Here is a 13,272-nt window from a genome sequence, read left to right as displayed (position 1 = left end):
TTCTGACCCTCTCCCGCTCGCACACTCTGTCTCTCAAAAATAAATAAGCGTTAAAAAAGAGAACCGGGGTCCCTGGGGAAAGAGGCTGACTGCCATGCACAGAAGGGGTCGTCTTATCTACCTGATTACCAAAAGCCCCCTCTGTACTGGGTACACCTTGGTGAACATGCACAAGGAATGAATGTTTCCTCACGATGTGGACCCATTCTTGGAAGTCCATTCATATACTTCTTCCCCGGCCTGCCTTGCTATCAATCCTCCATCAAATGCTTCCAGGTCTGAAACACACCCCCTGGAAGGGACAGGGCTGAGGTACAATGGCGGCCAGCTGGGAGGGTTGTGGGGGTGGTACAACGGCTTTCTGACAATCAGTTATTCACCTTCGTCGTTAAACAAGTCATCCTTTCCCTACTGATCTTCAACATCAACTTCACTATGTAATTATTGCCCATATGTGTTAGAGACATTTTCTAGACTTTCTCTCAAGCCCATTGTTGTGTCTGAATATGCCCATACCTGCACCACACTCCCCTTTGAAAAGAATATGACAGGGGAACCTGGGTGGTTCGATGAGTTAAGCGTCTGACTTGGTTCCGGCTCAGGTCGTGATCTCACGGTTCGTGAGATCGAGCCCTGAGTTGGGCTCTGCGCTGACAGTACAGAGCCTGCTTAGGATTCTCTCTCCCTCTCTCTGCCTCTCCTCTGCTCACTCGCTCTCTCGCTCTCTCTCTCTCTCTCTCTCAAAATAAATAAGACTTAAAAAAAGAAAAAGAATATTTACAGAAAAAAATTCATGAATGTCAATTGTAGGATTGTAACAGAACAATGTTTACTTTATTGAGCCTACATCAAATGCACCTGAACCAGAGCTCCTGCCATCCCAAGACCAACAAGAACCTCCTGTACCTTTCCAGGCCAGTCAGTGTCACCCCCTACCCCCCCCACACACACACACACACTGTGCCAGGCAAGCTTAGTAACTGCTTAAAATGCCACAAAAGGACGAGACTATGTAAAGGCACATAGAGTAGGGTGTTGCGTATACAAGAAGAGCATAAACATTAAAAGCAAATCCTCTGGTGTCTTGAATTTCCTTTTTTTTTTTTACTTTAAAAGTTATGAGATTGGTAATGGGGGGTTAACTGCCTTAGAGACAAAAAAAATCGCTATTAAAACCAGCCTTTTCAACAAAATAACCATTATTGCCATCCTTGACTCCTTGTCCTTTCCTTTATCATCTTCGTCTTCTTTCTGTTCCTCTTTTTCTCACTTTTTCAGCCTTTACAGCCCCATTTTCTTTTCTTACCTCAGGTCTCTGTTAGCCACATACCCCAGAATATCCATTCTGTATTTTTCTCCATCTGAACAACCTTATCATCTACTCATTTCTCCCCGTTTCTTTGTGGCATCTCCCGTGGAAAGGGCGGGATATTCCCCTTGAGTAGAATGCGATGCTCAGAACAAAATAAGGAAATGGACAAAGGGCTCCTGGATGAATTTAGAGCCTTAGGTGGTTTTCTATTTAGGGGGAAATGAGCTGTGTCTGCCTCTGCCATGTCTTGCCCTTCGCAGAGCGTTTGGAGTAGGAGGCGCAAGCATATAGATGAAGCTTCTGATGCTCCTCCCGGCACCATGTGGACTCTCAGTTTTATTCCTTTGGTCTATATGTGTCCCCATATGCCAATACCACACTGCTTTGATTGCCGTTGCTTTGTAATAAGTTTTGGAATCAGCAAGTGTGTGTCCTCCCATTTTATTCCTTTTTTTCAAAATTGTTTTGATTCATCATGTCCCTTTGCAATTCCATGTGAATGCAAAGATCGACATTTCCCTTTCTGAGAAAGAAAAAGAAAGAAAGCCATTGCAATTTTTATAGGTACTGCCTTGCATCTTTAGATCACTTTGGGTAGTACTGCCATCTGCCAAGACCATTCAGTGCGGAAAGAGTAGTCTCTTCAACAAGTGGTGCTGGGACAACTGGGTATCCACGTGTAAAAGAATGAAGTTGGACCCCTGCCAGACACCATATGCAAAAATTGACTCAAAATGAATCAACAACCTAAATGGGATGTCTTTCATTTATTTAGGTCTTCTTTAATTTCTTTCAGCAATGTTTTATAGTTTTCACGTATGATTCTTACTTTCCCTTTCTTGGTTAAATTTATTTCTAAGTATTTTATCCCTTTTGATACTATTGGCGGGGGAATTATTTTCCTATTTTCATCTTCAGATTGTTCATTGCTGGTGTACCGAAAAACAACTGATCTCTGCATGTTGGTCTTGTAACCTGAAACTTTCCATAATTCATTTATTAGCTCTAGCAGTTTTTTGTGGATTCCTTGAGGTTTTCTATGTATAAGATCGGGCCCTCTGCAAATAGAGATAGTTTTACTTTTTTGATGCCTTTTATCTCTTTTTCTTGCCTGACTGCTCTGGATGGAACTTGTAGTACAACGTTGAAAATCACTGTTGAAAGTCGGCATCCTTTCTTGTACCTGATCTTAGAGTAAAAGCTTTCAGTCTTTCACCACTGACTATGATGTTAGCTGTGGGTTTTTCATAAATCCCCTTTATCATGTCTTGGAAGTTCCCTTATATTCTTAGGGTTTTGTTTTTTTTTTTTTGTAAATGTCTTCATTATGAAACGTTGTTAGATTTTGTCAAAAACTTTGTCTACGCCAATTAAGATGATTGGGATTTTTTCCCCTTTGTTTTATTGATTCCCTGGTAGATTTCACATATGGAACCACCCTTGCATTCCTAGAACAAATCTTACTTGGTGATTCTGTCTGTGTAATTCTTTTAATATGTTGCTGGATTCAGTTTGCTAGTATTGTGCTGAGGGTTTTTGCATCTGTATTCATAAGGGATGTTGACTTGTAGTTTGTTTGTTTTTTTCGTGGTGTCTCTACTTAGCTTTGGTATCAGGGTAATGTCAGCCTCATAGAATGAGTTAAGAGCCGTTCCCTCCTCTTCTGTTTTTTGAGTTTGAGGAGGATCAATGTTCATTATTCTTTAAGTGTTTGGTAGAATTCTCCAGTGAGGCTACCTGGTCACGTATTTTTATTTGATGGGTATTTTTTTTTATTATTGGTTCAATCTCTTATTATAGGTCTGTTCATATTATCTTACCCACATTTCCATGAGGTTTGCTCCTTCACTTCTTTCAAGTCTTTGCTCAAGTGTCTACTCCTCAACAAGGATGTTCCTGGCTACTGTCACTAAAATGAACCCCCACCCCTATCTCCTGTCTCTCTTCCATGCTCCTTTTCCCTTAGTAATCATTGCCATCTAACATACTATTTATTCACCGTATGTATTGTCTGCTGCTTTTGCAGGACTGTAAGCTCCATGAGGCAGAAATTTCTGCCTGGATTGTTCACCACTGCAGGCCTAGTGCTTAGCAATAGTGGACATTCGGTTAATATTTGTGGAATAAATGCATGAATAAATCAGGATAGCTGGAGCTCAGTGAGAGAACAGTTCCTAGATGAGAAAGAGGTGGGCCACAGTAATGAATATGGATTTTAGCTTCAAGTGCAATGGAAGGCATAGGAAGGCACCAAGAAAGGCAGTAAAATTATCTAATTTATGTTTTAAGATCAATCTGGAAACTGTATTTGAGGGGGACTGTGGTGAATTCAGAAACCAGTAACTTTAGTGTCAATAGCTTTCAGGAGAGAGATGATGATGGCTTGAACTAGTATTTCAGCAGTGGAAAGGGGGAAAAGTTGATGAATTCAAGAAATAATTTGAATATAAGTGAGACAGAGCTGGTAAACGGATTAGATTTGGGGGGGATAGGTAGGTGACAATGATCACCGTTAGAGTAAAGCCATCTTAGATCTTCTAGACAAGACCAGCCACCAGCTGAGTATCACCAACTTACCAGTGTTGATATCACAAAGAACAGAATTGATCACGTGAGACCTGCCCAAATTTCTGTCCCAAAATACTATAAAATATAATACAATGATTATTGTTTTAAGCCAGAATAATTTCTGGTAGGTTATTACAGAGATAAGATAATCAAAACAACACTCTCTCTAAGAATAATTAGAAAAGCTGATAAATTATAAAATCATAGTTTTAAAGGTATGGAACTATGAAGCAATAAGGATTGAAGGAGCTAAAATTTCAGAGAAGGGAGTACTATATACTGAATATTTGTGTCCCCACAGATTTCATATGTTGAAACCTAATTCCCAGTGTGATGATATTTGGAGGTGAGGCCTTTGGGAGGTCACCAAGTCATAAGGGTGGAACTCTCATGAATGGGATTACTGCCCTTATAAAAGAGACCCTACAGAGCTCCCTTCTGCTATGTAAGGATACAGCAAGAAGATAGCCCTCTGTGAACCCAGAAGCAGGCTCTCACCAGATACCAAATCTACCAGCATCTTGATCTTGGATTTCCAGCCTTCAGAACTATAAGAAATAAGTGTCTGTTATTATAAATGTCCTAGACTGTGGCATTTTGTTATAGCAGCCTGAATGGACTAAGACAAAATGTAGTACTGGAAGTGCTGCTGTAACAAATATCTCAAAATACGGAAGCAGCTTTCAAACTGGGTAATGGGTAGAGGCTGGAAGAGCTTTGAAGTGCATACTAGGAGAAGCCTTTATTGCCATTATTAACACACCATTAAGGACAATTCTGGTAAGAGCTCAGAAAGAACAGAGACCTGGAAAGAAAGCCACAATCTTCTTGGAGAAGATCTAACTCCTCATGAAGAGGATATTGGTAGAATATGGTAATGAAGGTCATTCTGATGTGGTCTCAGAAAGAAGGAACAAGTTATTGGACACTGGAGGAAAGGCTATCCTTGTTATAAAGTGGCAGAGAACTTGGCTGAACTGTGTTTTTGTCCTAGTGTTTTGTGGAAGACAGAATTTATAAACAGTGAAATTGGATACTTAGCCGAAGAAATTTCTAAGCAAAGTGTTGAAGGTGCAGCTTGGCCCCTCCTGATTGCTTATAGTAAAATTTGAGAAGATAGAAGTGATTTAAAGACAGAATTGTTCAGCAAAAAGGAAACATAACTTAAAGATTTGGAAAATCTTCAGCCTATCCATATTACAAAAATGACAACACTAAGAATGTGGCTAAGGGACCATTTGATGGGGAGGTTAGTATAGGTTAGCTATCTTAACAGAAGCCAGGCACCATTCTTCAAGACAATGGAATAATGGCCTCATAGGTGATTCAGAAATCATCAGGGCTGACACTCCCATCACAAGCCCAGAGTGCATGGGGGATTGGGTGGGAGGGGCATGTCTGCCTGCACCTAGCTTTTAAAAGACAAGGTTACCCAGCACAGCCTCAGGCATACAACCCCAGCCCAGGAGAGCTTCAGGGCCCCAGCAGAGAGAAGCTGCAGCACCATCCCACCAAGCCTTGTGGTGACATTGCCACCAAGTGGGCCTGGAAGACAGAGCAACAAGCCAAAGAAGATTATTCTTTTTTTAATATAACTTATTGTCAAGTTAGCTAACATACAGTGTATACAATGTGCTCTGGGCTTCAGGAGTAGATTCCCATGATTCATCACTTACATGCAACACCCAGTACTCATACCAGCAAGTGCCCTCTTCAATGCCCACCACCCATTTTCCCCTCCCCCCAACAACTCCTTCCATCAACCTTCACTTTGTTCTCTGCATTTAAGAGTCTCTTATGTAGAGAACCCAGAAATGGACCCACAAATGTATGGCCAAATGATCTTTGACAAAGCAGGAAGAATATCAATGGAATAAAGAGTTTCTTCAGCAAGTGGTGCTGGGAAAATTGGGCAGCAACATGCAGAAGAATGAACCTGGACCACTTTCATACACCATACACAAAAATAAACTCAAAATGGATGAAAGACCTCAATGTAAGACAGGAAGCCATCAAAATCCTCGAGCAGAAAGCAGGCAAAAACCTCTTTGATCTTGGCCGCAGCACGTCTTACTCAACGTCTTACTCACGTGTTGATCTTACTCAACACGTCTCCGGAGGCAAGGGAAACAAAAGCAAAAATGAACTACTGGGACCTCATCAAAATAAAAAGCTTCTGCACAGTGAAGGAAACAATCAGAAAAACTAAAAGGCAACCTATGGAATGGGAGAAGATATTTGCAAACGACATATCAGGTAAAGGGTTAGTATCCAAAATCTATAAAAAACTTACCAAACTCAACACCCAAAAAACAAATAATCCAGTGAAGAAATGGGCAAAAGACATGAATAGACACTTCTCCAAAGAAGACATCCAGATGGCCAACCAACACATGAAAAAATGCTCAACACCACTCATCATCAGGGAAATACAAATCAAAACCACCAGGAGATACCACCTGACACCTGTCAGAATGGCTAACATTATCAACTCAGGCAACAACAGATGTTGGCGAGGATGCGGAGAAAGAGGATCTCTTTTGCATTGTTGGTGGGAATGCAAGCTGGTGCAGCCACTCTGGAAAACAGTATGGAGGTTCCTCAAAAAACTAAAAATACAACTATCAGCAATGGCACTACTAAGCATTTATCCAAGGGATACAGGTGTGCTGTTTCAAAGGGACACATGCACCCCCATGTTTATGGCAGCACTATCAACAATACCCAAAGTATGGATTGAGCCCAAATGTCCATCAATGGATGAATGGATAAAGAAGATGTGGTATAGATATACAATGGAGTATTACTCGGCCATCAAAAAGAATGAAATCTTGCCATTTGCAACTATGAGGATGGAACTGGAGAGTATTATGCTAAGTGAAATTAGTCAGTCAGAGAAAGACAAAAATCATATGACTTCACTCATATGAGGACTTTAAGAGACAAAACAGATGAACATAAGAGAAGGGAAACAAAAATAAAATAAAAAAGGGAGGGGGACAACACAGAAGAGACTCATAAACATGGAGAACAAACTGAGGGTTACTGGAGGGGATGGGCTAAATGGGTAAGGGGCACTAAGGAATCTACTCCTGAAATCATTGTTGCACTATATGCTAATTAATTTGGATGTAAATTTTTAAAAATAAAAAAAAATTTTAAAAGAGTCTCTTATGATTTGCCTCCCTCTCTGTTTGAAACTACTCCCCTTCCCCCATAGTCTTCTGTTAAGTTTCTCAAATTCCACATATGAGTGAAAACATATGATATTTGTCTTACTTTGCCTGACTTATTTCATTTAGCATAATACCCTCCAGTTCCATCCACGTTGTTGCAAGTGGCAAGATGTCATTCTTTCAAAGATTATTCTTGAGCTTTAGGGTTTACTGGAACTTGCACTATTAGGTTTCAGACTTACTCAGGACCTGTCACTTTTCCTTTCTTATTTCTTCCATTTGGAATGAGAATGTGTATCCTATGCCTATCCCAGCATTATATTTTGAAAACACACAATATGTATGGCTTCGCAGGTTCGCAGGTTCACATGTGGAGAGGAATTTGCCTCAAGATGAATCATATCTTGAGTGTTACCCACATCAGATTTAGATGATACCTATATGAGACTTGGCCTTAGACTTTAGAGTTCATGCTGTAACTGCTTAAGACTTTTGAGGCTAGTGCAATAGCATGAATGCATTTTGCATGCAAAAAGGACATGAATTTTGAGATGTCAGGGTGGAATGTTATGGTGTGAATATCTGTGAGGGTGGAGCCCTCATGAATGGGATTAAGTGCCCTTATGAAAGGGACCCCAAAGAGCACGCTTGCCCCTGCTGCCATGTGATGACACAATGAGAAAATGGTGATCTATGAACCAGAAAATGGGCACTCACCAAACACTGAATCTGCCATCACTCTGATCTTGGACTTCCAGCCTCCAGAACTGTGAGAAATAAATGTCTGTTGATTACAAGCCACCCAGTCTGTGGTATTTTTGTTATAGCCACATGAGCAGAATAAGATGGGGAGAAACTTTCATTTTTATTTTTTTTTAATTTAATGTTTATTTTTGAGAGAGAGAGAGACAGAGAGACAGAGAGACAGAGAAAGAATGTGAGTGGGCAAGGGGCAGAGGGAGAGGGGGACACAGAATCCAAAGCAGGCTCCAGGCTCTGAGCTGTCCCCACAGAGCCCAACATGGGGCTCAAACCCACAAACTGTGAGATCATGACCTAAGCTGAAGTCAGAGGCTCAACCAAGCCACCCAGGCGCCCCGACAGCGAGAAACTTTTAGACGTGAGCTGAGGTACTGCAGCTGCTCTTTGCTTAGAGGAATATGCTGGCTCTAGTTGAAGGATAGCTGCTGAGAATCTGAACTTAACCCATACAGAAAGCTACTGCTAAGGTTCAGAAAAAAAAAAAGCAGAACTTTTAAGTTATATGGGTCTATAGTGACAAAATTAGAGACTTTTGGGTCCTCAAATCAACAGTTGCTCTCCCCGAAGACATGTGCATAGTTCTGAAGCGGCACAGGGCCAGAGGCTATAGACCTAAGCTGAGCAGTGGTAGGAATTTTCTGTAGTCTCACTGTGTTTGTAAAACAAAGACCTGCTAAAGGAGAGACCCTGAAACACAACAAACAAAAGTGAAAACCCTGAAGGAAGTGATAAATTTACACTGACCATCTGCAACTACTTTTTCCCTGGGAATAATTTCAGATCTCAATGCAGATAGAGGCTGAGGGTTGATGCTGGAAAGGGAGGGGGGATAGAGAAATCAGCAGAACTTTAAGTGGTCAAGTGGAATTAAAGTGACAAAATTGGAGACTTGGGGGATATATTAGTTTGTTAAGGCTGCCATTACAAAGCACAACAAACTTAGTGACTTAAAACAACAAAAACTGGCATAAATACCAACTGGAATAGAATTGATAATCTAGAAATAAACCCTCACATTTATGGTCAATTTATTTTCAACAAAGATGCCAAGACAATTCAATGAGGAAAGAACTGTCTTTTCAACAAATAGTGCTGGGATAAGTGAATATCCACATACAAAAGAATGAATGTGAACCCCTACCTCACACCATACTCAAAAATTAAATCCTAATTGATCATGGACCTAAATTTAAGAGGTAAAACTAGAAGAGTCTTAGAAGAAAACAAACGTGTAAAACCATGATCTTGGATTAGATGATGGTTTCTTAGATATGACAACAAAACTACAAGCAAAAAAAAAAAAAGAAAAATAGATGAACTGGATATCATTAAAATTAATTTTTTGGGGGCGCCTGGGTGGCGCAGTCGGTTAAGCGTCCGACTTCAGCCAGGTCACAATCTCACGGTCCGTGAGTTCGAGCCCCGCGTCGGGCTCTGGGCTGATGGCTCAGAGCCTGGAGCCTGTTTCCGATTCTGTGTCTCCCTCTCTCTCTGCCCCTCCCCCGTTCATGCTCTGTCTCTCTCTGTCCCAAAAATAAATAAACGTTGAAAAAAAAATTTTTTTTTAATTTAATTTTTTTGCGCTTTAAGGGACATCACCAAGAAAATGAAAATACAACCTACAGAGTGGTGGATCATTTTGCAAATCATATGTCTAATAGGGCTCTACTACCCAAAATATATAAAGAGCTATTACAACTGAATATTTAAACAGAGGGGTGCTTGGCTGGCTCATTTGGAAGAGCATGTGACTCTTGATCTCAGGTCATAAGTTTAAGTTCCACATGGGGTGTAGAGATTATTTAAATAAATTTTTTAAAACTTTTTAAAAATAAAAAGAGAATGACATAATTTTATTTTTTTAAGATTTTATTTTTAAGTAATCTACACCCAACATGAGGCTTGAACTCACAACCCTGAAATCAAGGGTTGCATGCTCCACTGACTAAGCCAGCCAGGTGCCCCTAAATGACCTAATTTTAAATGGAGGAAAGGTCTGAATGGACACTTCTCCAAAGAAGATCTACAAATGTCCAAAAAGCCCATGAAAAGATGCTCAAAATAACTAGCCATCCGAGAAATGTAAATCAAAACCAGAATCAGATGTCACTTCATACCCACTAAGATGGCTATATTTAAAAAGACAATAACAGGGGTGCCTGGCTCACTCAGTCAGTGGAGCATGCAGCTCTTGATCTTGGGGTTCTGAGTTCAAGCCCCACATTGGGAGTAGAGTTTACTTAAAAATTTTCAAGGTCTATTCATTTTTCAGAGACAGAGTGTGAGTGGGGGAGGGGCAGACAAAGAGGGAGACACAGAATCCAAAGCAGGCTCCAGGCTCTGAGCTGTCAGCACAGAGCCCAACGTGGGGCTTGAACCCATGAGCCATGAGATCATGACCTGAGCCAAAGTCAGACCCTTAACTGACTGAGCCACCCAGGCACCCCAAGAGTAGAATTTACTTAAAAAATAAATATTTTTTTAAAGACAATAACAAGCGTTAGCTAGGATGAGGATCAACTGGAACCCTCACACATTGCTGGTGGGAATATAAAATGGTGCAGCCACTATGGCTGGAAGACACTTTGGCAGTTTCTCAATAAGTTGAACACAAAATTACCATATGACCCAAAAATTCCACTCCTAGGTATATACCCAAAATAACTGAAAACAGGGGTTCAAATGAAAACATGTACAAGAATATTCATAGCAGCATGATGTGCAATAGCCAAAAGGTAAAAATACCTCAAATGTCAATAACTGATGAATAACCAGTTAAGTAAAATGTAATGTATGCATACAATGGAGTGTTCTTCAGCCATAAAAAAAAGAATAAAGTACTGATAAACGCTACAATATATATGGATTTTGAAAACATTATGGTAAGTAAAAGACACCAGACACAAAAGGCCACATATTGTATGATTCCACTTATGTGAAATATCCAGAACAGGTAAATCCATAGAGATGGAAAGCAGATTAGTGGTTCCTAAGGGCTTGGGATAAGAGGGAATGGAAAATAACTGCTTAGTGGATATGGGGTTTCCATTTAAAATTTTTTTTACCTTTATTTATTTCTGAGAGACAGAGAGAGACGGAGCACAAGCGGGGGAGTGGCAGAGAGAGAAGGAAACACAGAATCCAAAGCAGGCTCCAGACTCCGAGGTGTCAGCACAGAGCCCGACACGGGGCTCGAACCCACAAACTGTGAGATCATGACCTGAGCCGAAGTTGGACGCCCAACCCATTGAGCCACCCAGGCGCCTATGGGGTTTCCATTTAAAGTGATGAAGAAATTCTGGAACTAGAGAGTGGTAACTGTTGCACAACATTATGAATGTACTAAATGCCACTGAATTGTATACTGTAAAATGGCTAAAATGGTGAATTTTGTGTTCTGTGTATTTGACTATAATTTTTAAAAATAGCAGAGTACAAGTTTCTGCAGTCTTGCCAGCGCTGTGTAGACAAAGACCCGCACCCACTAGACCCACCAAGACTGCCAATCGAAAGCCCTAGTGAACCAGGAGTAGACTGCAACCTGGCATCAATATAAACCAGTCCTTGATTAGAAAGAGTATGGTGATAAGCCCCCAAATTCTATCTACCTAGCAGAGAAAATGCTTAACCTTCTCTGGTGGAAGATAAGCTCATCTAGAATACCTACAGTATTTTTATACATGATCTTTGGGACTCAGTTCAAATCACTAGGCATGAGAATTGACAAGACCATATGACCAGATAGCCGAGAGAAAAAAACAGATAACCAAGAGAAAAAACAGATAGCCAAGAGAAGCAGACTGAGGGGTAACCCAGGTATTAGAATGAGCAGATAAAATTACTTTAAAATAAGTATCACTAATATGTTCAGAAAAAGAGAGACGATGGAGATTTTCATAGAGAGTTGGAACTATAAAAAAATTAAATGGACATCCTAGAACTGAAAACTCCCATATTTGAAATTAAGAAGTCAATGAATGTCTGGCCAAAAGAAAATATCTAAACTGAGACACAAAGAATAGATTTTGGAAAAACTGAACAGTGTAAAATGCATGTAGAACATGGATAAGAGGCCTAACATACATGTAAATGGGGTCTCAAAAGAAGAAAAAGATAATGGAGCAGAGTCGATATTAGAATTCAGATTTTTCAAATTAATGAAAGACATCAAGCCATACATTCAAGAAAGGTCAGTAAAGGTCAAGCAAGATAAATACAAAGAACATGATATCTAGGCACATCATAGTAATACTGCTAAAATACAAAGACAAAGAGAAAATCTTAATAGCAGCCAGAGGAAAAAAGGAAGGGAAAGAAACAACACTAAAATGGATGGCTGAATTCTCCACAGAAACTGTGGAACCCAGAAAACAAGAAAATCATACAAAGTGCTGAAAGAAAATCATTTCCAACCTAGAATTCTATATATCCATGAAAATATTCTTCAAAAATAAAGGTGATATATGCAGAATTCCCAGTATGATAGAGTGAAGAGGTTAACAAATCCTATACACAAAAAATCAAGTACAAAACTAGATAACATTATCCAAAACAAACATTGCAGGGCTCTGGAAAGTAATAAAAGGTAGGCAACAAACTGTTCCAACTTCAGTGAAGAGCACCTGGATTCTGTAGCTTTTTTGCCCAGCGCCACTCTCAATCTCCCATCCCTTTAATTAGGTAACTGTACTGTCACAGGAGGGGATCTTAATTTGGGAAAGGGAGCAAAAGTCAAGGTTTTGTTGTCTTTTGAAAGTGGAGAATTTGATAAGGAACAAATGGGAAAACCCAGTTTGAATAACGTTGTGATCATAGTTAAGATGAGCAGTGAGCCATCCAGAAATTTAACAGAGTCATAAAAGGGCAAAACAATTTCCACTCATCCCTAGCTGACTAGGGAATTACATGCATGAGCAGGGGAGACCCAAGAGAGACAAGCAGAAAGTGAAAGCTAAGGGAATGTACTCCCTGTAGAGGCCGCTTTTAGGCAAACAGGCTTGAGTAGTAGAATGTAGAAAGGGCCCACTCTGACCCCCTGGCTGAATACAGACAGGCCTATTGGGCGACCCACCTCAAGATGTATCCATAGTCCCTAACTAACCAATGGTTACTTACAGCCAGGCACATTTACCAAAAAGGGAAAATTGCATACATCACCATACCTCCTCACCTTCCCCCTTTAAAAACAACCCCCACCCACTGCTTGGTTGCAGACAGCCTCTCTGCTGTCCTGCCCGCTGCTCCCTTGCAGTGTATTCAATCACTCCTCTCTCCTATGTTCTGCCTCAGGTGAATTCTTTTCACCATCCACACCACTGGCTTCCACCCGATGGTGGCCCCACATTTGGGGCTCCCATCCAACCGGAGAGACAACGCATTTAGACACCACACTCCCAATCCACATACAGATCAATCTGCAAATGGTGAAAGTGTTTTGGGCTCAAGAAGTTTCCA

The sequence above is a fragment of the Prionailurus viverrinus genome, unplaced genomic scaffold, assembly GCF_022837055.1.
Source record: "Prionailurus viverrinus isolate Anna unplaced genomic scaffold, UM_Priviv_1.0 scaffold_49, whole genome shotgun sequence".
Taxonomy (NCBI): Eukaryota; Metazoa; Chordata; class Mammalia; order Carnivora; family Felidae; genus Prionailurus; species Prionailurus viverrinus.
The sequence above is the reverse complement of the archived record's forward strand: the minus strand, read 5'-3'. Positions refer to the sequence as shown.